Source organism: Glycine soja, chromosome 2 (genome assembly GCF_004193775.1).
Source record: "Glycine soja cultivar W05 chromosome 2, ASM419377v2, whole genome shotgun sequence".
Lineage (NCBI taxonomy): Eukaryota > Viridiplantae > Streptophyta > Magnoliopsida > Fabales > Fabaceae > Glycine > Glycine soja.
Window position 1 is genome coordinate 21,694,470 of NC_041003.1, and position 27,502 is coordinate 21,721,971.

Below are 27,502 nucleotides of genomic sequence, written 5' to 3' on the forward strand. Positions count from 1 at the left end.
GTTGGAGACCTAGCATGATGATAGATTCACCTCCACTCCTTAAATTCCCATGAACCCGGGTATAGGGCCCCTTTTTTACTCAAACCCGTGGGTGCTTAGTGTAAAAATGTGGAAAAGACAGCAGTTATTACATTTTACACAATTTAATAAATGCACACACAAAGTTTCACAAATCCACAATTCCTTAAAATAGGCCTAACTCACAAAAAGTCCCAAGTGGAGTCGCCAACTATCGCAACGTGCCCTTCACGGGCGAGCGAGGGCGAGGCTCACGGGCGCGCTTTCCGAAGAAGGAAAGATGTGCGGAGTCGCCACCAACGTTTATTTGTCGAAAACGTCAGAAAAACTGAAGGAAACCGGTCAAAATGAAAATTCTAAGTTCGGGAGTTGTATTTACGTTTGAGGAAGGTATTAGCACCTCTCACGTTTGTCCCGAAGGACAACAACCTATTTTTAGAATTGTGGAAATTGTGTTATCTTAACTTTTAGTTCTTTTTATTTTTTGAGGTCGACAAAAGCGGGGGCTCTTGCTCCTACGTACCCTTTATCAAAGAGGAAATCAGACCTACGTAGTTCTTTCTCATGCGTGAATCAAGTGATTCTTTTTTACTTGAAGGGGGATCACTTTAAGGCGTTGGACTTTAAAAATGATCCATTTACTTGGTAAGAAACTGAAATGATAAACTTTCAAAACCCTATTTTTTGTGGACGAGCTTGACTAGGCGAGTTGATTTTAGCCCTAGTTTCACTTTAGTTATTAGTCAATTCAATTAAGAATGAGAAATCCCAAAGAGAAAACGTCTGATTGATTTTTCGCTTTATTTTACTAAAAAGGTATTTTTTGATTATTATATTATTATTTTACCTCTTTTTTTATTTCCAACGTGGTTACGGCACAACCGAACGGTCGGAATTCATTTTAACCGAAATTAACGGATGATACAATTCAAACGATTGGTGGAAATTTATTTTATTTTTAGATTAGGCGAGAAACGACATAAATAAATGGCTTAAGCACGTCAAAAGGGGGTATAAAAAGCGAATGAAAACGAGAATAAAAATACATGAAACGAAACGTGGACCACAACGGGTACATAGAATGAATTGAAAAGCTCGGTTTGAAGTACTTACCCGTTGAAGACTGAAGAAAATGAAGAACGAACGATGAATATTGAAGAACGGTCGAGAATCTTCGCGTAATTACTCATGGCAACGTTACGGAAACGTTACGGAAGCGCCTCGGCTTGGATTTTCTTCACGGAAACAATTTTCCTCAGCAAATTTAAGAGAATACGAAATGCCAAGAAGGCTGAACCCTTTTCTTCTTCACTCCTCCCCCTATTTATAGCAAAATAGGGGAGGAGCTTGCCACCCAGCTCGCCCAGGCGAGCAAGGTTGCTTCCTCCAGAAGCAACAGCCTTCTGGAGGAAGGATCTGGAAGGCCCAAGTGGGCCAGATTGCTATTTGTACCCCCTTTTTTACTAAATGCACCCCCTTCTATTTTTTTGGTAATTCTTTTTTCGTAACGTTACGAAACTTTACGAATTTCGTAACGATACTTATTTTCCTTCCGCAAGGTTACGAATCCTTACGGAATATATATTTACTCTTTTTTAGCTTTCGAAGAAGTTACGGAAACTCACGGATTACGCAAAAACACCTCTTTTCGATTTCCGCCACATCACGGAATTTCACGGATTGCACTAGCCTGCTTCCTTTTGATTTCTGACACGTCTCGGGACTTCATTTATTGTGCAACAAAGGACGCCAAGTATCTCAAAGCGACTAACCAAAGGTTGCATGTCAACAAGTAATAATCCCCAGACGAAATTAAGGTATGACAACATGCCTTTCCAAAGACAACCCGATAAGGATACATTCCTATGGGTGCTTTGTAGGCAGTCCGATGTTCCCAAAGAGCATCATCAAGCCTGGTACTCCAATCTTTCTTGGTTGGCTACACAATCTTCTCTAAAATTCTCTTGATCTCCCTGTTAGAAATTTCTGCCGGTCCATTGGTTTGGGGGTGGTATGGTGTGGATACCCTGTGTACAACCCCGTACTTTTTAAGCAAGGCATGCATTGTCCTGTTGCAAAAATGGGTTCCTTGATCACTAACAATTGCTTTAGGTACTCCAAACCTGCAAAACAGATTAGATCTGACAAAATCTGCGACAACTTTAGCATCATTAGTTCTAGTGGGCTTGGCTTCCACCCATTTTGAAACATAATCAACTACATGGAGAATGTAAACATAACCAAAAGAAACAGGAAAAAGGACCCATGAAATCTATACCCCAGACATCAAACACCTCACAGAATAGCATAGGTTGCTGAGGCATTTGTTGTCGCCATGTAAGTGTATTTCCTGCTCTCTGACACTGCTCACAAGTGCTGCAGATCTTCCATGCATCTTTAAAGATGGTGGGCCAATAAAAACCACAATCAAGCACATTGCGAGCTGTCCTTTGAACACCCAGATGACCTCCCGGTGCTGAAGAATGACAGAACTGCAGGACTGAGTCAGTCTCATGATCTGGAATGCACCGTCTAATGACCTGATCACTGCACAATTTCCACAAGTAGGGGTCATCCCAAATAAAATGCTTAGCATCACTTTTAATTTTATCTTTTTGGGCTTTAGATGCTAAAGGAGGAAAAACAGAAGCAACTAAATAATTGACAATATTAGCAAACCAGGGAGTAGAAAGAGAGTCAGAAATACTGTACAGTATATACAAATGATCATCCGGGAAATCATCCCGAATAGGTGAATCTGCATCAGATACACGTTCGATCCGACTCAAATGATCAGCAACTAGATTTTGTGCTCCGCTCCTATCACGGATCTCCAAGTCAAACTATTGGAGCCAGAGCATCCATCGGATCAACCTAGGCTTAGAATCAGCCTTCTTCAACAAGTACTTTAGAGCTGCATGGTCAGTGTAAACAATAATGCGGGTACCAAGCAAATAAGATCGAAATTTTTCAAGAGCAAAAACTATGGCTAGAAGCTCTTTCTCAGTAGTAGTATAATTCGCTTGGGCAGCATCTAAAGTCCTAGAAGCATAATATATCACCCTGGGCAATTTATCAATTTTCTGAGCAAGGACAGCCCCCAATGCATAATTTGATGTATCACACATAAGCTCAAAAGGGGCTGTCCAGTCGGGTGCCTGGATGATGGGGGTGGTGGTCAGTGCTCTTTTGAGGCAATCAAAAGCCTCCTTGTACTTATCATTAAAGTCAAACTCCACCTCCTTTTGCAACAAGATGGATAGTGGAAGGGCTACTTTGCTAAAATCCCTTATAAAGCGACTGTAGAATCCTGCATGACCAAGAAAAGATCGCACCTCTCGCACGCAAGAGGGGTAAGGCAATTGTGAAATAACATAAATTTTTGCAGGATCTACTTCAATGCCCTTATTGGAAATAATGTGGCCTAAAACTATACCTTGCTCAACCATAAAATGACATTTTTCAAAATTTAGAACAAGGTTAGTTTCAATGCATCTATTCAAAACTTTTTCCAAACTATTCAAACAACCATCAAAAAAGGATCCATATACAGTGAAATCATCCATGAACACCTCTATGCAATTTTCTAAAAAATCACTGAAAATACTAATCATGCACCGCTGGAAGGTACCAGGGGCATTGCACATGCCGAAAGGCATCCTCCTATAGGCAAAAGTGCCGAAGGGGCAGGTGAATGTGGTCTTCTCCTGATCCTCAGGAGCAATAGTAATTTGCATATAACCAGAAAAACCATCAAGGAAACAGTAGTGGGATTTACCTGCCAGGCGTTCAAGCATCTGGTCAATGAATGGCAGGGGAAAATGGTCCTTTTTGGTAACCTGGTTCAGCCTCCTATAGTCAATGCAGACTCTCCAACTGTTCTGCACCCGAGTAGGAATCAGCTCCTCCTTCTCATTTTTTATCACTGTGAGGCCGGTCTTCTTCGGGACTACCTGGACGGGACTCACCCATTGGCTGTCGGAGATAGGATAAATGATTTTAACTTGCAAAATCTTGGTTACCTCCTTCTTCACTACATCAAGAATCACCGGGTTGAGTCTTCTCTGTGGCTGTCTTACTGGTTTAGCTCCATCCTCTAAATTTATTCGATGCATACATGTGGATGGGCTAATACCAAGAATGTCCGCCAGGGTCCAGCCTATAGCCTTCTTATGCTTCTTGAGAACTGACAACAACTTCTCCTCTTGCTCATCAGCAAGGGAGGCAGATATAATCACTGGAAAACTCTTGCTATCATCCAAGTAAGCGTATTTTAAATTTGATGGCAGAGGCTTCAATTCTGGTGTGGTCGGCTGGACAGTGGTAGAAGGAGATGGTTTCTCAGCCTTTACCTCATAAAGAAAGTAAGAGGTATGTGTACTTCCTGAAACATGGTTAGTTCTATCTGACTCTAGAAAATCAATCTCAAGAGGTAAAACATCACCAGACGTGCAATCAATATCAAATTCAGATTCACTCTCAGCATCAAATTCAGACATATGATCAAGTACAAATTCAGATTCACTCTCAGCATCAAATTCAGACATATGATCAAGTACAAATTCAGATTCAATGCATGAAGAGTGACAGGCATGTAGATCAGAATGAAGATCAGTCATGTATTCATCAACAATATGGTCAATTATTTCAGCATGAAATACAAAAAGATCTTCAGATGGGTGTTTCATAGCATCAAGAATATTAAAATGAACAGTTATATCACCAAACTCCATAGATAGTGTGCCTACATATACATCTATCTTAGTTCTAGCAGGTTTCATAAAAGGTCTGCCTAGAATGATGGGAACTGATCCTTGAGAAAATCCCTCCTCCATATTCAAAATATAAAAATCAACAGGGAAAATCAGTTCACCAACTCTAACTACGACATCCTCTATGAAACCAACAGGATAGGCAACACTTTTATTAGCTAAATGAATTACCACATTAGTTGACTGCAAAGGACCAAGAGATAGAGAATTAAAAATAGACAGAGGCATAACACTAATAGAAGCTCCTAAATCTAGCATGGCATTGTCAAACTTATTGTTCCCTATAATACAAGGTATGCTGAATGTACCTGGATCTTTACATTTTTCAGGGATTTGGGGAACAGATTTACCAATCAATGTGGAGACATTTCTGCCCATGCTAATTCTTTCACTTCCTTTAAGCTTCCGCTTATTAGTGCACAGCTCTTTCAAGAATTTAGCATATCTTGGAATTTGCTTTATTGCATCCAGCAGAGGTATGTTTACCTCTACTTTTCTAAATGTTTCCAAGATCTCCTTCTCTACCTCTTCCACTTTTTTGTTGGAAATTGCTCTTGGAGGGAATGGAAGAGGGATATGCTGCTTCAGTAAATCAGAATTACCATTGGAAGATTCACCTGTATAGAAATTGTTAGGTAACTTACTCTTTAAATTTTTGTCATCATCTTTTTCTGGAGTAGAGTGAAGTCGGGCAGGTTCATTTGCGAATGAGGAAGATGTTGTTGGTTGAGGTCCTTGACACTGCTTTCCCGACCTCAATGTAATGGCACTCACATTTTTGGGATTCTGGACAAATTAAGAAGGTAATCTGTCAAAATTCTGGGATTGTTGTTGATTTAATTGTGTAGCCAATTGTCCCATCTGATTAGTTAAGCTCTGAATGGAGGCTCTGACCTCTTGTTGAAACTGCATGTTTTGCATAGTCATTTGCCTCACAAGTTCTTCAAGGGAAGGTTGCGGAGGAGCCTCAACTGTTTGCTGTTTCTGGGGCTGTTGCTGTTGTTGTTGTTGTTGCTGCTAGATTGGTGGAGGAACGTATGGTCTTCTTGGGCCAACAACATTCTGAAAATAAGGCTGTTGTTGTTGCTGCTGTTGTGAAGGACTCGACCATATAAGGTTGGGATGATTCCTCCTCCCGTGATTGTACCTGTTGCTGGAGAGGTCATAATTGTTCTGTTGTGGTTGATTTTGCTGCTGAGGTTGAGGAGGTCTATTGTAGATGTTTGTAGCATAAGGTTGAGAAGGGCAAAGGTCTGTGTGGTGGTCGGCAGAGGAGCATAAACCACAGAGTCTGGCGACAGGTGCAGATTTTTTATTCAAGGCTAGTTGGGTTACCAGGTTAACCAAGGCATCTAGTTTACCTTCAAGCTTCTTAGTTTCAGATGATGCAGATGAGTTTGTGGCTACTTTATGCACTCTTCTAATGACTAAAGCATCATTTCTGGTGCTAAACTGTTAGGAGTTGGAAGCCATCTTCTCAATTAAATTTCTGGCTTCAGCAGGGGTCATGTCTCCAAGGGCTCCACCACTGGCAGCATCTATCATACTTCTCTCCATGTTACTGAGTCCTTCATAAAAATATTGGAGAAGAACCTGCTCAGAAATCTAGTGGTGAGGGCAATTGGCACATAGTTTCTTAAATCTCTCCCAGTATTCATATAGGCTCTCTCCACTGAGTTGCCTAATGTCTGAAATATCCTTTCTGATGGTCATGGTCCTGGAAGCAGGGAAATTTTTTTTCTAAGAATACTCTCTTGAGGTCATCCCAGCTGGTGATGGACCTTGGAGCAAGGTAATATAGTCAGTCCTTTGCCACTCCCTCTAAAGAATGAGGAAAAGCCTTCAGAAATATGTGATCCTCCTGGACATCTGGGGGTTTCATGGTGGAGTAGACAATATGGAATTCTTTCAGATGTTTGTATGGGTCTTCACCTGCAAGGCCATGAAACTTTGGAAGCAAATGGATTAGTCCAGTTTTAAGAACATATGGGACATCCTCATCAGGGTATTGGATGCACAAGCTTTCATAGGTGAAATCAGGTGCAACCATTTCCCTTAGAGTCCTCTCATAGGGTGGAGGTTGTGCCTTGTTCTCAGAATGTTCAAAATTATAATGCTCAAAATCAGGATGTTCAAAATCACCAATAACAGAATGCACAAATTCACTAGTAACAGAATGCTCAGGATGCTCAAAAGGTATAAAATGATGCCTAAGTAATCTATGAAATGTCCTATCTATCTCAGGATCAAAGGGTTGTAAGTCAGATGGATTGCCTCTAGTCATACACTACATTCAGCATACACAAATAGTTGCCTTCTTATGCAAGTAACAGTGTAGGTTTGAACTACAGCTACCATCAAATAATATCCAAATGACTTGAAATTTTGTGAGCAACACCCTAAAATCATGAAAAGATAGCACAAAAATTTTCAGACAAAAATTCAAAATCTAACTATGGAAACTACCTAAGGAAAGTTTAGAAAAATAAAACAATAAAACTTGAAAAAAAAACTAGTAAACAAGCGATTTTGGCTAGTTAGAGACCTCAGCTCGCCTTTGGCGGGCTGCCAAGGTATGGGAAATTTTTTCTACCCCAAATACATATATAATAATAGTCATTCTGATACCCGGAGCAAAAGTTATGGCCGTTTGAAGTTTTGCTAAACAAAAGTTCTCAAATTTTTTTTGAATCTCTCAAATTTGGCCACACCAAGTGTTTCTGGTATTTTTCACACAAAATGAGTCAAAAGAACCTACCACACCAAAATTCAGCCAAAAATAACAACCCTAACTATCAAAACAAAAATTGCCAATTAAATTGCCAGCAGCAGTCACAAATTCAATTGCGAAGGGATTTGCACTACTACTCTATTTTCCAGGTCAGCAAAAGTGGTCGCTAAATCCATCGCAAGGCACTATTCACAGCAAAACACAAAAACTGAAATAGGGGAAGCACTGAATAGAAAAACTAAAACAAAACACCACACAAAACAAAATAACAAGACACTAAACAACACTAACACAACCCGAAAGCATAAAAAAACTAAACATAAAACACGAATCACTGGTTATTATGAACCTTTGGACACTACTCCCCAGCAATGGCGCCAAATTTGATCGAGGTCGTACCCGAATCAAATAAACATTAAAATGCAGTAACTAGGAAGTGATCCTAGTTCGTTTCCCAACGAGCAATGATAAACCAAATGTTCATAATATACTTACAGTAACAGTAACAATTGGGGGGGGGGGGGGTTGTTTGTTTTGTGAATTAAAAAATAAGCGAACTGGAATACGAAATTAATAGTATTAAAAACGTGTTGTTTCCTCTGATTCAGAAGTCATTCTCTTGTCCTAGGTTATGAAGAATTCGTCCATAACAGTTAACCACTTAATCCAACCCTATTTTAATTTACTAAGAGAAAATCAATTTAGGGTTGTCAATATGTGATTAAGCAACACATACACCAATTTACCCTTCGTTCATTAAGCACGAACATAAGTTAAGTACAGAGGCAATAAATCAAACACGAAGCGTGCATAGATTAACAATAACGAATGTGGGTTAATTGGTGCAGGGAAAACTGCCAGGAAGCTGCATTTTAAACAGAACCTCGAAGAGAGTTTAGCTTCGTCCTCAGAAGGAAACAACATCAGAAATTTAGCCTTCCATAATTTCAACAAAAGCAGAAAACGAAAATGAAACTAAAAGCATAAAACGTAAATGAAAGCTAAAAATGTAAATGAAAGCAGAAGAAGGAACAGAAAAAAAAATGAAATTGCAATTGAAAGCAGAAAAAATGCAACATGCCTTAACGTGAACAGTAATCCAAAGCTAAAAACGTAAAACCCTAATACCCTATGCTCTAAATAATGGAAAATCCCCCTTACACGAATCTCAAGGCTGCTATTTAAGGGTCACTCAGAGTCACTAGGCCCTATTACATTATTCTGGCCCAGAAACGAAATAAACATTGAACATCATAAAAAAAATTGCAATCTCCTAATTAGAAATTAACTAAGGTAAACGTTGCTTTATTTGCCCTCTTTAAGTACACAACCAAAATCGGGATTAAGCTCAATGCTTCATTAATTCCTGAAATTAGATTAAAAACATCAAATTAGCTGAATGAGCCCAAATATTAAAACTGCCTAATTAATTTGACAATTAAGACTAATCAGTAATTAAAATGGTGTACAAAGGTTTAAGAAATAGGAGAAAATAATGGCACATCAGCTGCACCAAGTTCGACCACCTTGGGGGACTTCGTCGCATATCGCGGCGACTTACTCTTGGCATCTTAAGCCCGTGCTCACGAAGCTTCTACTAATGTGGCTGTGAGCCCTGACCCTTGTTCCTCCTTTCCAAGATGTTTTTCCTCACATCAGTCCGCGTGGGTTTATAGCCTAACTCGAATCTCTCACAGTTTCCCTTGATGTCCACTTGGCCGACCATGCCATCTTTATTTTTTCCCAAACCCATTATGGGCTCATAGCTATGACCTAACATTACCCAGGCCACCATTATTACCGTGTCAGACATGCGGGGCTGGATTGGGAGGGATTCTATGGAAGCATTGCTTACCACCTCAAAGGACTGGAAAGTCATTTCAAATGACTCTTCGGTGGTTTCCACATATGGCATAGATGAGGAGCAGCTCACTAGAACATCTTATTCCCCAGAAACAATGACCAAATGCCCTTTCACCATGAATTTCAGTTTTTGATGGAGTGTTGAGGGGACGACTCCCACCGAGTGAATCCATGGTCGGCCCAACAAGCAACTATAGGATGGGTTAATATCCATCACTTGAAAGGTAACCTGGCAGGTGTGGGGCCCAATTTGAATCGGGAGGTCGATCTCCCCTCTTACTTCCCAGCAACTGCCATCAAAAGCCTAGACCACCATGGAGCTTGGCCTCAAGTGAGAGGCATCGAATGACAGTTTTTCTAACATGTTTTTGGGCATTACGTTTAGGCTCGAGCCATTGTCGATGAGCACCCTGGCCATGATGTATTCCATGCATTTGACTAATACATGCAGAGCCCTATTATGCCCTCTTCCTTCGGCAAAAATCTCCTCCTCGACGAAGGTGAGGTAGTTGTTGGCTGTGATGTTGTTGACAATCCCCTTAAAGCCTTCTACGGAGATGTCTTGGGCCACATGGGCCTTATTCAAAACCTAAAACAGAAATGCTCGGTGACGCTCAGAGCTCATGAGCAATTTTAGTAGGGAGACCCTAGCCGGGTTTTTGTTGAGTTGTTCGACAATCTTGAACTCGCTCTGTTGGATAATGTAGAGGAACTCGTTGGCCTCCTCCAATGATATTGGGATCGGGGCGAACTCCGGAGCCTTCTTTGCTGGAAGGTTTCTTCCAATGTTGGAGCCCATGTCAGGGTTGGCATTGCCGGCTAGGCGAGGTTGGGCTGGAGCCGATGTCTGAAGGGGGCCCCTTTGAGCTGACGCAGACGTCCTTGGCTAGACGGGCACTGAGCAGGAAGAGCTTCCGGCGTGGGCCGAAAAACTCGGGTGATGTTGTGCGTATTGGTAGGTACCATGCGGGGCTTGCTGAGGTTTTGGCCAAGCAGGTGTCAAGGTGATGGCGTGGGCGTCCCCCTCCTTTCTCATTGCCCCAACTGTTTCAGTCCTCCTATTGTTGGTGTCGGCGGGAGAGACATAATCAAACTTCCCTCTCTTCAAGCCTACTTCAATTCTCTCTCCCGCGAACACTAAATCCGCAAAGCTAGCGGGCATATAACCCACCAACTTCTCATAGTAGAATATTGGCAGTGTATCTACTATCATCATGATCATCTCCCTCTCAACCATGGGAAGGGCCACTTGTGCTGCCAAATCTCTCCACCATTAAGCATATTCTTTAAAAGACTTGTGCTCCCGCTTGCTCATATTCTGTAGCTGGGTTCTGTCGAGAGCCATGTCGGTATTATACTGATACTAACTAATGAAGGCAGTAATGAAGTCTTTCCATGTGCGGATGTGAGAAGCTTCCAAGTTAGTATACCAGATGACCACCGCTCCGGCCAAACTATCTTGGAAGAAATACATCAATAACTTCTCGTCTCTAGAATATGCACCCATCTTTCGACAGTACATTTTAAAGTGATTCTTGGGGCAAGTCGTCCCCTTGTACCTATCAAAATCAGGTACATTGAATTTCGGGGGAATGATGATGTCTGCCATTAAGCACATGTCGGTCATGTCTACAAAAGGATAATCACTAAATCCCTCGACAGCTCTCAATCTCTCTTTGATGAGATCGAGTTTTTATTTTCCTTTTGCTGTCGGAGGCGGCCTCCCCACGGATAAGAGTATTGGCTACATTGGGTGGGGTTGAGAGACTCCCGCGATGTTGGGTTGAGGTAGTGCATTAGGCGCTGGTCCCTTGGTGGGGAAAGAGGGGTAGGAGTCGACGTCTGTGATGTGTCATTATTTTCTCCTATTTCTTAATCCTTTTTGTCACCATTTTAATTACTGATTAGCCTTAATTGTCAAATTAAGTATGCAGTTTTATCATTTGGGCCTACTTGACTAATTTTGTGTTTTTAATTTAATTTTAGGAGAATTATAAGCAATTGAGCTTGAATACGGAATTGGGCTTGGACTTGAAGAGAGAAGACAATTTTATTTTATCAAATCTTATCTTATCCAGATTTTATTTCATCTAGATTTTATTTCATCCAATCTTATCTTATCTTGTCCAGATTTTATTTTATTTCGTTTATGGGCTTGGACTTAAAATAGATTTGTAAGCTTTGGGGTTGAGGACCTACAGGGAGACGACCTAAGATCACTTCCTAGATACTGTATTTTTAATGTTTATTTGATTCGGGTATGGCCTCGATCAAATTTGACGTCGTTGCCGGGGAGCAGTGGGCCAAAGGTTCATAATAGTGTTTAGTTGTTTTGTTTTGTGTAGCGTTTTGTTTTGCATTTCAGTCGCGTCCCCTGTTTAGCGACTATTTTTAGCGACTATTTCATCTTTGTGTTTTGCTGTGAACAGTTAGCGACTGATTTTGCAATTTAATTAGCGATTTTTGTTTTGATAGTTAGAGTTGTTATTTTTGGCTGATTTATTGTGTGGTAGTTTCTTTTGATCCATATTTTGTGTGAAAAATACCAGGAGCACTTGGTATGGTTGAATTTGAGAGAGACAAAAATTTTGGGAACTTGTTTTTAGCAAAACTTAAAACAGTCATAACTTTTGCTCCAGGTATCAGAATGACTATTATTATATATGCATTTGAGGTAGAAAAAAATTGCCCATATTGTGGCAACCCGCTTTAGCTGGTTGGGGTCTCCCAAACTCGAAAAATCAGTCATTTACTAAGTTCTTTTTTTATTTTTTAAGTATTATTGTCTTATTTTTCTAAACTTTGCTTAGGTAGTTTTCATAGTTTTACTTTTAATTTTTGTTTGAAATTTTTTGTGCTATCTTTTCATTATTTTAGGGTGTTGCTCACAAAATTTCAACTTACTTGGATATCTTTTGACTATAGTTGTAGTTTTACCCCCTTGTTAGGTGCTTGTTTGAGAACACATTATTTGCTGCATATGGTGCATGACTAGGGGCAATCCAGGTGATTTACAACCCTTTGATCCTGAAATAGATAGAACCTTTCATAGATTAGTTAGGCATAGTGTGCATCCTGATCATTCTATGCATTGTGAGCATTTTGAGCATTGTGAGTATTCTGTTGTTGGTGATTCTGAATATTCAATTACTAATTTTCATACTGAGAACATGGCTCAACCTCCACCTCGTGAGAGGACTCTAAGGGAGATGGTTGCACTTGATTTCACTTATGAAAGCTTGTGCATTCAATATCCTGATGAGGGTGTTCCATATGTTCTCAAAATTGGACTAATACATTTGCTGCCCAAGTTTCATGGTCTTGCAAGTGAAGATCCTCATAAGCATCTTAAGGAGTTCCATATTTTTTGTTCCAACATGAAGCCCCCTGATGTCCAGGAAGATCATATCTTTCTAAAGGCTTTTCCTCATCCTCTGGAGGGAGTGGCAAAAGATTAGTTGTACTACCTTGCTCCCAGGTCCATTTTTAGCTAGGATGACCTTAAGAGGGTGTTCTTGGAGAAATTCTTCCCTGCATCTAGGACCACTGCCATCAGAAAAGACATTTCAGGCATCAGGCAACTTAGTGGAAAGAGCTTGTATGAGTACTGGGAAAGATTCAAGAAATTGTGTGCAAGCTGCCCTCACCACCAGATTTCTGAGCAACTCCTTCTTCAATATTTGTATGAGGGACTTAGCAACATGGAGAGGAGTATGATTGATGCTGCCAGCGGTGGAGCTCTTGGTGATATGACCCCTGCTGAGGCTAGGAATTTGATTGAGAAGATGGCTTCCAACTCCCAACAATTCAGTGCAAGAAATGATGCTATTGTCCTTCGAGGAGTCCATGAGGTGGCCACAGATTCATCTTCATCTACTGAAAATAAAAAGCTTGAAGGAAAACTTGATGCCTTGGTCAACCTAGTAACTCAGCTTGCCATGAATCAGAAATCTGCATCTGCACCTATTGCAAGAGTCTGTGGTCTATGTTCTTCTGCAGATCACCATACAGATCTTTGTCCTTCTTTGCAGCAATCTGGAGTCAATGAGCAACCTGAAGCTTATGCTGCAAACATTTATAATAGACCCCCTCAGCAGCAAAACCAACAACAACAGAATAATTATGATCTTTCAAGCAACAGATACAATCCAGGTTGGAGAAATCATCCAAATCTGAGATGGGCAAGTCCTCCACAACAACAACATTGTCCCTCCTTTCCAGAATGTTGCTGGTCCAAGCAAGCCATATGTTCCTCCTCCAATACAGCAGAAGCAACAGCAGCAGTCACAACAAAGACAACAAGCAATTGAGGCTCCTCCTCAACCTTCCTTATTAGAGTTAGTGAGGCAAAAGACCATCCAGAATATGCAATTTCAGCAAGAGACAAGAGCCTCCATTTAGAGTCTGACAAATCAGATGGGGCAGATGGCTACTCAGTTGAACCAAGCTTAGTCCCAAAAATTCTGACAAATTGCCTTCATAAACTGTGCAGAATCCGAAAAATGTGAGTGTCATCACCTTGAGGTCAGGCAACCAAATTCAAGTGCCTCCACCAGTAGCAGCACCTGCACCTGAACCTGTCAAGCTTCATTCTACACCTGAAAAAGAGGATGAGATAGTTGCACAAAAGAGAAAGCTTTCTAACAAAAAATTTCATGCAGGTGGACCTTCTTCTAGTAATTTTGACTTACTGCAGGCTCATATCCCTCTTCCATTCTCACCTAGAGCAATTCCAAACAAAAAAATGGAAGAAGCGCAAAAGGAGATCTTGGAGACCTTCAGGAAAGTAGAGGTGAACATACCTCTGCTAGATGCCATCAAGCAGATTCCAAGATATGCCAAGTTTCTAAAGGAGTTGTGCACCCACAAAAGGAAGCTCAAAGGCAATGAAAGGATTAGCATGGGCAGAAATGTGTCAACATTGATAGGTAAATCTGTTCCTCACATTCCTAAGAAATGTAAGGACCCAGGTACTTTTTGTATACCTTGCATTATTGGGAATAGTAAATTTGAGAATGCCATGCTAGATCTAGGAGCATCAGTTAATGTCATGCCTCTGTCCATTTTCAATTCTTTATCTCTTGGACCCTTGCAATCTATAGATGTGGTGATTCATTTGGCAAATAGAAGTGTTGCTTACCCCGCAGGTTTCATAGAGGATGTGCTGGTTCGGGTTGGTGAACTTATTTTTCCTGTTGATTTTTATGTTCTTAATATGGAAGAAGGATTTTCCCATGGTTCAGTTCCAATTATTTTAGGCATGCCATTTATGAAAACAGCCCGAACCAAGATAGATGTTTATGTTGGCACATTGTCTATGGAATTTGGTGATACTGTTGTTCATTTTAACATTCTTGATGCCATGAAACATCCATCTCAGGATCATTCTATTTTTCATGCTGAGATAATTGATCAGATTGTTGATGATTATATGTTTGATTTTGATTCTATTCTTCATGGTAGGAAACATCCATTTTTATCTGATCTGCATACTTGTCACTCCTTATGCATTGAATCTGAATCTGAGTTTGAATTTGATCCTGTATCTGATTTTTATGCTGAGAGTGAATTTGAATTTGAGTCTGGTTCTTATTTTCTGGGTTTTGTACCTCTTGATGTTGATTTTTTAGAGTCAGCATGCACTAACCATGTTGCAGGAAGTACATATACTTCTGACTTGCTTTATGAGGTACAGGCTGAGGAACCTTCTTCTTCTCCTACCCTGGTTCCTCCCACTGTTCAACCACCACCCACACCAGAGTTGAAGCCCTTACCAGCAACCCTCAAATATTCTTACTTGGAGGACAAGGAAAAATTTCCAGTGATCATCTCTGCCTCCCTTGCTGCTAAGCAAGAGGAGAAGTTGTTGCTAGTTCTCAAGAAGCACAAGAAAGCCATTGGATGGACTTTAGCATACATTCCTGGTATTAGCCCATATACCTGCATGCATAGGATACTTTTAGAGGATGGAGCTAAGCCAGTGAGGCAGCCACAACGACGACTCAAAACTGTCATTCTAGATGTGGTGAAAAAGGAAGTGACCAAGCTCTTACAAGCTGGAATCAACTACCCCATTTCTGATATCCAGTGGGTGAGTCCAGTCCAAGTGGTTCCTAAGAAGACAGGCCTTACAGTGATCAAGAATGAGAGGGATGATCTTATCCCTACAAGAGTGCAGAATAGCTGGCGAGTCTGCATTGATTATAGGAGGCTGAACCAGGTAACCAGAAAAGATCATTTTCCCCTGCCATTCATTGACCAAATGCTTGAGCGCTTGGTAGGTAAATCTCATTACTGTTTTCTTGATGGTTTTTCTGGTTATTAACAAATTCATATTGCTTCTGAGGATCAAGAAAAGACCACATTCACCTGTCCCTTTGACACTTTTGCTTATAGGAGGATGTCCTTTGGCCTATGCAATGCCCCTGGTACCTTCCAGTGGTGTATGCTTAGCATTTTCAGTGATTTTTTAGAGAGCTGCATAGAGGTGTTTATGGATGATTTTACTGTTTATGGATCCTCTTTTGATGCATGTTTGGATAGTCTAGATAAAGTTCTTAGTAGATGCATTGAAACTAACCTTGTGCTGAATTTTGAAAAATGTCACTTCATGGTAGAACAAGGTATAGTTTTAGGGCATATCATTTCCAGTAGGGGCATAGAGGTAGACCCTGCAAAAATAGTTGTTATTTCACAATTGCCTTACCCCTCTTGCGTGCGAGAGGTTCATTCTTTTCTTGGTCATGCAGGGTTTTATAGGCGCTTTATCAAGGATTTTAGCAAAGTGGCCCTTCCACTATCCAATCTGCTGCAAAAGGAGGTGGAGTTTGATTTTGATGACCGGTGCAAACAGGCTTTTGATTGCCTCAAGCGTGCGGTGACTACCACCCCTATCATTCAGGCACCTGATTGGACAGCCCCATTTGAGATAATGTGCGATGCATCCAATTACGCATTGGGGGCTGTCCTTGCTCAAAGGATTGATAAGCTGCCTCGGGTGATCTACTACGCTTCTAGAACTTTGGATGCTGCTCAAGCAAATTACACTACCACAGAGAAGGAGCTATTAGCGATAGTTTTTGCTCTTGAGAAATTTCATTCATATTTACTTGGTACTCGTGTTATTGTTTATACTGACCATGCAGCTCTGAAGTATCTGTTGAAGAAGGCTGAATCAAAGCCTAGATTGATCAGGTGGATGATTTGGCTCCAAGAGTTTGATTTGGAAATCCGTGATCGGAGCGGTGCACAGAACCTCATGGCTGACCATCTGAGTAGGATTTAGCATGCATATGAGGACTCACCCATTCGAGATGATTTTCCGGATGACCATTTGTACATTCTGTATAGTATTTCTGATTCCTTCCCCACTCCCTGGTTTGCTAATATTGTGAATTATTTGGTTGCTTCTGTTCTTCCTCCCGTAGCATCTAAAGCTCAAAATGATAAAATTAAGAGCGATGCTAAGCATTATATTTGGGATGACCCTTATTTGTGGAAGTTGTGCAGTGACCAGGTTATTAGGAGATGCATTCCAGACCATGAGATCAACTCGGTCCTACAATTCTGTCATTCTTCCGCACCAGGTGGCCATCATGGCATACAGAGGACAGCTCGCAAGATGCTTGACTGCGGTTTCTATTGGCCCACCATCTTCAAGGATGCATGGAGAATTTGTAGCACTTGTGAGCCTTGTCAGAGAGCAAGCGGCTCACTTTCATGGAGACAGCAAATGCCTCAACAACCCATGTTATTCTGTGAGGTGTTTGATGTCTGGGGTATAGATTTTATGGGGCCTTTCCCTATCTCTTTTGGTTTTGTTTATATTCCCCTTGATGTTGATTATGTTTCAAAATGGGTGGAAGCCAAACCCACCAGAACTAACGATGCTAAGGTTGTTGTGGATTTTGTAAGATCTAATCTGTTTTGCAGGTTTGGAGTCCCTAGAGCCATCGTTAGTGATCAAGGAACCCATTTTTGTAACAGATCCATGTATGCCTTGCTCAAAAAGTATGGGGTCGTGCACAAAATTTCCACACCTTACCACCCCCAAACTAATGGGCAGGCTGAGATTTCAAACAGGGAGATAAAAAGGATCTTAGAGAATATTGTGCAGCCGAACAGAAAGGATTGGAGCACCAGACTGGATGATGCTCTTTGGGCGCATAGGACTGCCTACAAAGCACCCATAGGAATTGATGGAAGCTTGCTTGTGGAGCTTCTATGGAGGCTGGATCTTTGAGCTTCAATGAGGTCCTTCAATGGTGATTTTTCACCATGGAGATGCAGCGGAAGACAAAGGAGAAGAGGTGAGAGGAGGCGCCATCCATTAAGGAATAAGCCATGGAAAAAAGAGCTTCACCACCAAGATGAGCCTTGGATAAGAAGCTTGGAAGGATGCTTCAATGGAGGAAAAGAAAGAGGGAGAGAAAGAGAGAGGGGGGAGCACGAAATTGAAGGAAGAAAAAGGGAGAGAAGTTGAACTTTGAGTTGTGTCTCACAAGACTCTCATTCATCAAAGTTACAACAAGTGTTACACATGCTTCTATTTATAGACTAGGTAGCTTCCTTGAGAAGCTTTCTTGAGAAAACTTCCTTGAGAAGCTTCTTTGAGAAAACTTCCTTGAGAAGCTAGAGCTTAGCTACACACACCCCTCTCATAACTAAGCTCACCTCCTTGAGAAGCTTCCTTAAGAAGATTCCTAAATAAGCTAGAGCTTAGCTACACATACCTCTCTAATAGCTAAGCTCACCTCCTTGAGATGAGAAGCTAGAGCTTAGCTACACACCCCCTATAATAGCTAAGCTCACCCCCATGACAAAAACATGAAAATAAAAAAAAAGTCCTTATTACAAAGACAACTCAAAATGCCCCGAAATACAAGGCTAAAACCCTATACTACTAGAATGGCCAATATACAAGGCCTAGACGAAGGAAAAACCTATTCTAATATTTACAAAGATAAGCGGGCTCATACTTAGCCCATGGGCTCGAAATCTACCCTAAGGCTCATGAGAACCCTAGGGCCTTTCCTTGGATCTCTAGCCCAATCTACTTGGAGTCTTCTAGCCAATGCCCTTGCGGGGTAGGATTGCATCAGGAATGTTAATTCATGGATGCCCCAAATTTTTCTTATACTTGGTGGAGTGAGCCACTCAGGAATGACCTTTATTCTCTTAGGGTTCATGGGAACCCGTTGATCACTATTTGAAAAATTAAGAAAAGTAACGCAATAAAACATACCTTTTTCTGTATTTTCATATTGATTATTCCTACCAAAAAGTATGACAAACCTAAGGTGTCCCATATGAGTACCTAAGTTTGTATTGAAACTAAAAATAAGAACAAACCTACCTAATGGGTCCCTATGTACACACACCATGAAGATGTTAGGTGTACGAGTGATTTTACAAAAGAGGGTTGCACCACTCAAAACATTCATCATACCACCTATTTTAGGGACTTGGTGCCTAATAATACCTATTTTGGGCACCAAAAAAGCACAAGGATTTAAGCTCTTGCGAACCAAACCCTCATCCAACAACTTCTTTACTTGAGGAATAAACTCAAGCCCAAGAGGTGTTGCAATGCTAGCAAGTGTCTTTTTACAAAAGAGAAAATGTGGAGGTTTTCTAAGAGGGAAAGTTTCTTTAATGTTTGTCTTTATTATAAAATGAGTTTCCTTCTTAGCTAACCTCTTGGAGGAGACACTTACCTCCTTACACTTCTCTTTAACCACTAATGGTTGTCCATCTTCTTGGGGGTAGATTTCTTCACTAGATTCTTCCCCTTTTGCTTCTTCACTTTCACTAGAGGAAGGTGAAGTAGTAGCCTCATCTTGGCTACTATAAATGTCTTGGCCCCTCATAATCATGGTTTTTGTGGTGGGGCATTGAGAAGTAATGTGTCCTCTTCCAAGACATTTAAAGCACTTTATAGAGCTAGTTTTCTCTTGCATACTAGCCTTAGGGGCTTGCTTTTCTATTGCCTTCCCCTTATCATCTTGCATACTAGCCTTAGCTACACATACCTCTCTAATAGCTAAGCTCACCTCCTTGAGATGAGAAGCTAGAGCTTAGCTACACACCCCCTATAATAGCTAAGCTCACCCCCATGACAAAAAACATGAAAATAAAAAAAAAAGTCCTTATTACAAAGACAACTCAAAATGCCCCGAAATACAAGGCTAAAACCCTATACTACTAGAATGGCCAAAATACAAGGCCTAGACGAAGGAAAAACCTATTCTAATATTTACAAAGATAAGCGGGTTCATACTTAGCCCATGGGCTCGAAATCTACCCTAAGGCTCATGAGAACCCTAGGGCCTTTCCTTGGATCTCTAGCCCAATCTACTTGGAGTCTTCTAGCCAATGCCCTTGCGGGGTAGGATTGCATCAGGAATGTCGCCTTATCGGGTTGTCTTTGGCAAGGCATGCCATCTTCCTGTAGAGATAGAGCACAAAGCCTACTGGGCTGTAAAGGCCTGCAACTTCTCTATTGATCAGGCTGGAGAGGAAAGGAAGTTGCAACTAAGTGAGCTAGATGAGATTCGTTTAGAAGCCTATGAGAATTCCAAATTCTACAAGGAGAAGACCAAGAAGTTTCATGACAGCTTGATAGCTAAGAAGGACTTCATGGTTGGACAGAAAGTTTTATAGTATAACTCTAGGCTCGGACTCATGAGTGGTAAGTTGAGGTCAAAGTGGATTGGTCCTTTTATGGTGACTAATGATTTTCCTTATGGTACAGTTGAGATCAAAAGTGAATCCACATATAAGAGCTTCAAGGTCAATGGACACCAGCTGAAACCATTCCTCACAAATCCCTCCTTAGTGGATGTAGTGGTGGAGGATACCTCCTTACTTCACCCTACTTCTCTTCCGCCATGACTTAGGGAGTTTTTTTTTTTTTTTGTCTCCTTCTTTACTTTTATTGCACTTGTCCAATTTTATTGATTGTTTTGATTGCTCTTGATCTTGTGATTGTGTTACATTGAGGACAATATATTGTTTAAGTGTGGGGGGGGAGATTGTTCTTTAATTTTGTTGATTTTGTTGGGTATTCTAGATTAATTTTGTTGGGTTTTCTAGTTTAATTTTTTTAGGTTTTCTAGGTTAATTTTTTTATTTTGGTTTTATGTTTTGTGTACAACATTGCATGTTTCTATTTGAATTTTGGGTTATGTACAGGTAATAGGTAATTGTTTTTGAAATAGGAGTTTTTTGGCATTTTGTGAATTGAAATCCTTGTTTTTTCTCTAAATGTCAAGTTAGTTTTGAAAGTTCGAATTGAAAGTGATAGATTTACCCTTGGTGAGAATTTGAGCCATCATCATCTATTTTATTCAGTGTGTTTCGCCCCATTGATTGCTTGCACAATAGCCTTGGCTTGACTCTTGTTGATACTTCTTGCTTCACATGCATGTTGGGAGATGATTTAGGCATTTTGTTCTTATAAGCCTCTAGCCAAATGAGCCTACCTTGAATTAATTCCTTTGATAGCCCCTTTGAGCCTATGTTCCCCTTTCTTTGTTTTGAAACTCATTACAAGCCTTAAGTGAAAAACCATGATCTCACCCAACCCTTAAGGAATTTTGGAGCTTTGGAATTGTTTTGGGAATAAGTGTGGGGGAGGGGGGGTAATGTTTCATTGGATGATATTTTTTTTTGTTGGCCATACTTGATAATGTATTTTGGCCATGCTTGATGTATATACATATATTGCCTAATTGTTGCTTTATTTTCAAATGCTTTCAAATGCTATTGTTCACGTTAAAAAAACGGAAAAAAAAAACAAGGATGAAGTTGAATAAATGAGGTCTTGGTTTGAAGACTTAGATTGGTTTGAGGACTTATTTGATTTTGTTTTGGGTTTACTTTTTAAGCTTAATTTTTAATTTTGGTTTTGGGGTTTACTACTCTTTCTTCGTTCCCACTTATTCCCCATTGCTCCTCTATTCCTTTGGGTTTTAGCAACTTATCCCATACTTTACTCTACCTTATCCTTGGCCCCATTACAACCTTAAAAGATTTTTTATCCTCATATGCATGTGTTTGTGGTGTGGTTGTCAATTTTAGAGTCTTGCCAAGTCTATGTGGTGTTTGTTTTCATGGGTGCTCTGAGAGTAAACAGTAGCCTAGACACTTAAGAGATATAGTGCATATCTTATGAGGCTTTATCACTTTTCATTCTTGAGCTGATTGACTATCTTGCCATGTTTGAGATGCTTGGATGATTTTCATGACTATCTTGATTCTTTAACTCTCTACATGTTGGATGTTGCCCATTCCTTTCATTCCTTGAGATCCATTAAGAAATATGTAATTGTTTTTGTGTTTGTTTGTTTCTCTTTAATGTCTTTGGATTTGTTCCTTGCTTTGCTTTTTTATTTTTCCCAGGAGTGCAAAAGGCTAAGTGTGGGGGGACAACCTAGGATCACTTCAGATACTACATTTTTAATGTTTATTTGATTTGGGTACGACCTCGATTAGTCCCCATGAGCGCACTCCCGAGGGTCCTCGTGGGCACCGTCGGGATGTTAAGGAGCCTGCCCCTCAAGGGTAAGAGGAGTGACATGACCCATGTTATCATGCATGGCTGGTGGTGTGAAGTTGGGCGGTAAACCGTAAGGGTAAGCACCTCGGTTGTATCCCAGATGTGGGTTGTTGGCATGCCCTAGCGTGTCTCTCCCTCGTCCCAATATGTCCAGGACGGGATGATGCACTGTGAATGGAAGGACTGGGTCTGCTTTGGTGGTTGTGCTAGCGGTGGCAGCCGTGGCTGAGTTACTCTCCATTAACCTCTTCATCCCTACCATGGCTTCCATCATGGAAGCTATTTGATCTTTCAAAGCTGACATATTAGCTTTCATTTGTTCCTGCACCTCCTCTAAGTCACCCATTGTCCTAGATTTGGATCGGGTTCAATAGGGATGCCTTGGAGCGTGTTTAGTTATGGTGTTCTCCCTAAAGAGACAAAATGTGGTGAGTATGCAACAAGGAATTTAAACATGAATGCATGCTAGAGATGAACTGTCGGAGCATTGGATTCACACTAGTCCTTTAAGAAAACTCATGGGATTAACCTTGTTTTATTTAGAGAGGAAAAGGTTTTAACTAGCCAAAATCAGAGTGCTAATACAAATGCCTTAATGGCTCCTAATTATGTGGGCCATCAAGTTTATCATGTGTTGACAATAGCTGAGGAGTCTATGAATCTCCTCGGGGGATGAGTATATGTCCGCCATTGCCTTGGCTTTAGCTAGCAGTCGAGGAAGCTCTTGACTTCCGTTCAAGGTAAGGGTGAATCGGTCCATCCACATTATCGCCTCATGGTGCAATGAATCGATTACTCTTCCCCTTGCTTCCTTTTCCACTGATACCTTGGCGTACTCATCCACTAGCCTATGCTCATGAGCCATTTCCAGGTTCAACTCTTCTTTGTATTTATCGATGATGGCCAACATGTTTCCTTCTGTCTCGCTTAGCTGTTGGGACAAACTCCTCTTGGACCTCGGACAAGCCTTTAACTCATCTTTCAAAACCATGCCTTCGACTCGCGACTAGTCCCTTTCGTCTCTTCGGAGTTTAAGCTCGTTGTTGTTGCCCTATAAAGCTCCTCGAAAGGCCTCTATCGCGACCAGATCTTACCATAGGCTTTGCAGAAGGCCTGCCGTTGAAGTTAACCCATCAACTGTCCCAACTCTCATAGACTGGTGACTTCTAGGCTCTTGATTTTGACTTAATAGAACCTTTTCTTGAACAAAGGTGTTTGATTTGATCCCATGTTTTGCTAAAATGAAAAAGTCCTGCGTGAATCAATACTCTAACATCTACCATGGGAGAAAATGGATGAATGCATGAAGGGATGCTTATGCGATGCATGACACAAATGCATTTTATGGACACGAGAGCCCGGAAGATTACCTCTTCTTAACTACAACATTTGGGCAGCACAGTGCCCCATGTATGTACTTAAGAAGGTGATACGGACCTTCTGGCTTCCCATGACAAAATGGCGGGACCCAAAATACGACGCATGTGTGATAATGTGATGCAAATTTAAAACGCGCATGGTTTTGTAGCGCAACAGGGGGACACACAAGTATGGTAATTGTTTGAACCTGGCAAGTGCACCAGATCGCGCAAGTAGTATAAAACAGTAAGAACCGAGTATCAAACTCTTAGGGAACTTGTGTTACTTGGTAAAGCTATATTCAGTGAATAGGTGTCTTGTATGAAAAGATATGTGTGGACTATGAACATGTATGTAAACTAACTATTAAAAAGGAAAATCACGTGAGTAATGATGTGTAAAGACAAGTAGACAACGTGTTGGTCTTCCTATTAGGTGCCTGATGTTATAAGGATATTCTCTACTTAACAATGCTCATGTGTTCTATGGTGTCTCCTGAAATGCTAAACCCCGATCCCTCGTGATAGTCTAGCCTAATCCTGATCAAGCATCGTCCTCAGATCCCTCTTGTTGGACTAAACTTGACCAGAACCACATTAAGACAAACATACAAACAACTAGGTTATCGTACCTCGATCCCTCGTGATAATACGATAAACTAGCCTTGTCCTATCAAATTCTAAGAATTAGACCAGTTCCCATTGTTAAATGATCCTAACAAAGCATGCATCTACGTGATCAAAGCAAAAGCATACTAAAATGACGTATTGATAGCACAGAGAACACACAAAACATCAATAAATACATAAAAAGGTATTTACATCAAGTACCTACAAGGAAGAACCAATAGAGGATTTAGCTCTCCATATCTGGGAAGCTTCCTTTACAACAAAGAGAAGAGAAAAATGAAGGATTGAAGAAATACAAGTAGTGGGGATGTCTCCTCCACCTCTAGAACCTCACAATCACTCATAGACTCATCTCATGCTCTTAGGATGGCTTCCTCTTCAAGCTCACTTCTCTGCCAGTCTTCGCACAGCAAAAGCTCTCAAAACTCTCTGGAACTTGAACCTTTCTCTCTCTAGAAATCTCGAAACATGCAGAAGCTTCAAGAAATGCCCAAACTCCCTCTCCATTTCTGATTTCAGGCTTAAATAGGTGGTCTCGTTGGTGCTCTCATGCTTAGCGTGACTCTGGCTCGCTTAGCGCACATAAGTGAATTTCGGCTTAGCGCCCGTCTTCTCGATTAGCAGATGCATGCAAGCGGTGCACTTAGCGGAATGAGCCCTCGCTTAGCATGTGTGTCCAGCTCATCCTTCTTCCAGGTTCTTCCTCGTGCTCAGCCGCAGGAGTGGTGCGCTCAACCGCAAGAGTGGTGCACTTAGCGGATGACTCGCTAAGCCGGCAGATTGGCTTAGCGAGAAGCTAAAAATCAGCACTTCACAACTTTGCCTAATTAACCTGAAATTGAAAGGAAATGATTATTAAATACACAAAATGGGAGTACTAAGTACTTATTCCTATATTTAACAAAAATTAATTACAACACCACAAAATAACCATAAATGGGAGGAGTTAGATACAATTTTTCATAGATTTCTTACACAAAAGTTAGTCGTATTCATCGACTAATAGTAATATTATCAAACAATCATACAGCAGAGATGCACATGAAATTCAGGGGATATGCATGATAGTGTTTAAATAAAACAACAAAAACACGCAGCGTGTTCGCTTCGTGCCCCTATTTTAGGAACCTAAACAGGAGGAACTAAAGGCTTTTAGTAACAATTCCCAAGGTGGTCATATCTCTCTTGATGGTTTCCAGAGGTATCATTCCCTTTGACAACAACATTGTGGCGGTAGGGACTACCAGCGACAACATATCATGAAAGAGAAAAACTCTAGATGAGGTTTCAACGTTATCGAGCAAGTCGGAGACTTAGCATGACCATGAATTCACTTCCATTTCCTATGTTCCCATGGACCCGGGTATAGGGCCCTTTTTTTTCAACTCATCGTGTGTGAAAAAAGGTGTTGGTGTTTGTGAGCATCAAATGAATAAATATCTATCTCATGCATACCTTAAACACGCTTAAAAGCATCAAGGAGTTATATACCACATCATAAAGGAAATAAAGGGAAACCGATGAAAGGGAAATCATGACAATTGCACAAAAGATTAATAGGCCTAACTCTCAAAAAAATAGTCCTCAATGGAGTCGCCAACTGTCGCAACCTACCCTTCGGCGGGAGGGCGACGCGAGATTCATGGGTGCATCTTCCAAGGGAGGAAAACGCGCAGAGTCACCAACAATAGAAAACCAAATATTGCACATTTACATGTTTTTGGATGTTAATGTTTTGTTCTAAACAATGGTAAAGAAAGTCTAGGAAAGTTTGATGCCAAGGCAGATGAGGGTATCTTCCTTGGATATTCCTTACATAGTAAAGCATTTAGAATTTACAACAAAAGAACTATGACAATTGAAGAATCAATACATGTTACTTTTGATGAAACTAACATTACCTCCCCAAGAAAGGAGTTTGTTGATCATATTACAGATACTTTGGAAGATACTCAAAATGAAGAAAGAAATCTGAAAAGAAAGAGAGATGATGAAGACAAGGATGATCAAGATGACACAGCACAAGAAAATGATAATCTTCCTAAAGAATGGAAAACTTCGAGAAATCATCCTCTTGATAACATCATCGACGATATCTCAAAAGGGGTAACAACTAAACATTCTCTTAAAGATTTATGCAATAATATGGCATTTGTTTCAGTAATAGAACCTAAAAACTTTAAAGAAGCTATTATAGATGATCATTGGATAGTAGCTATGCAAGAAGAATTAAATCAATTTGAAAGAAATGATGTATGGGAATTAGTAGGAAAAACCTTCAGATTATCCAATCATAGGAACTAAATGGGTATTTAGAAATAAATTGGATGAAAATGGTATAGTAATTAGGAATAAAGCTAGACTTGTAGCAAAAGGATATAACCAAGAAGAAGGTATAGACTACGAAGAAACTTTTGCACCTGTAGCTAGATTAGAAGCAATTAGGATGTTATTAGCATATGCATCTATTATGAATTTTAAACTATATCAAATTGATGTCAAAAGTGTGGCGTCCCCAAAATAATGACTGGTTTAATAGTAATGATTTAAATAACAAAAACCATGGTAATTTTTTTTTCTTTTTCTTTTTCATTTCATTCTCTTTTCACAATAATTAGGTTCAGAAGGAAAATCCTCACTATAGAGTCCTGAATGGCCAGTTCACAACTCTATTCGGAGTCATTTCTTTCTTACCGCTCGTACTCTCTAAACTATTTTTCTGTTTAAAAAGGCAGAGTATACCAGCCATTACTTTAGGTCGTCACGTGAAAATAGTAAAATAAAATACGGTCGGTAAACTCTTTTGCAAATAAAGTTTGCTACTACTTTCTTTCCAATTAACAAGATTAAACATGAGTACATTCATCATTTAAAAGTTGTCCAAAATATGGGAGTTTTACAAAATACATAGTGTCATCCAGAGCAAAGGCATCCACAGTGGTGGCTTCAGCCACATGTATACAATCATCAAATTCCTATACAACAGGTCTACCCATACAAAAACAAAAGAGTAAACCTAACAGTCAGTCCTAGATACACCCACCCTCAAAAAGTATATAAAACTAGTCCATAGAAATGTCTACTATGATGAAGAGCCTCCACTGATCACCATCTCTCCAGGGCCACTATCCTCCGTAGAGTCTGCCTCGGATGCTGACATGACGTCCTCGGGAGAATCCACCTCAGGGAGTGGGTCCTCATCACCCTCTAGAAAATCAAGAGCATCCACAGCAGACTCAGGAGGTAGCTCCTCGGGATCCTCCTCAGGGTCTTCCTTGGATGGCGTTACCTCAATCACTTGGACTGGCTCCACTAGACGGTATGGTGTAGGTGTGGGTAGTATCCACTCCACAGTACGCTGAAGCGTGCGCACGGGTTCATCTGGATGCACCAAAGAAGTGGTCGTAAATCGAATCGTGCCCCGAAATTGGCACCTCGTGTTGCCTTCGAGAGTCTCCCAAGCTCCCTCTAGGAACTCCATCTCTACTCGATCATGGATTAGTTGCGCCGCCATCACGATCTACAAGAAAGAAAAGAAAGGGGTATACTTTTTCACAAGAATCTAACTATG

At 40.6% G+C, this 27,502-nt stretch overlaps 1 non-coding gene across 1 annotated transcript; it reads left to right on the forward strand.

The window, feature by feature from the left end:
- The first annotated feature begins 6,393 nt into the window (after nucleotides 1-6,393).
- LOC114404651 lies at nucleotides 6,394-6,500 on the forward strand. Its single transcript, XR_003665100.1, has one exon. It is a non-coding gene; the product is annotated as a small nucleolar RNA R71 (small nucleolar RNA).
- The last annotated feature ends 21,002 nt before the right edge of the window (nucleotides 6,501-27,502 follow it).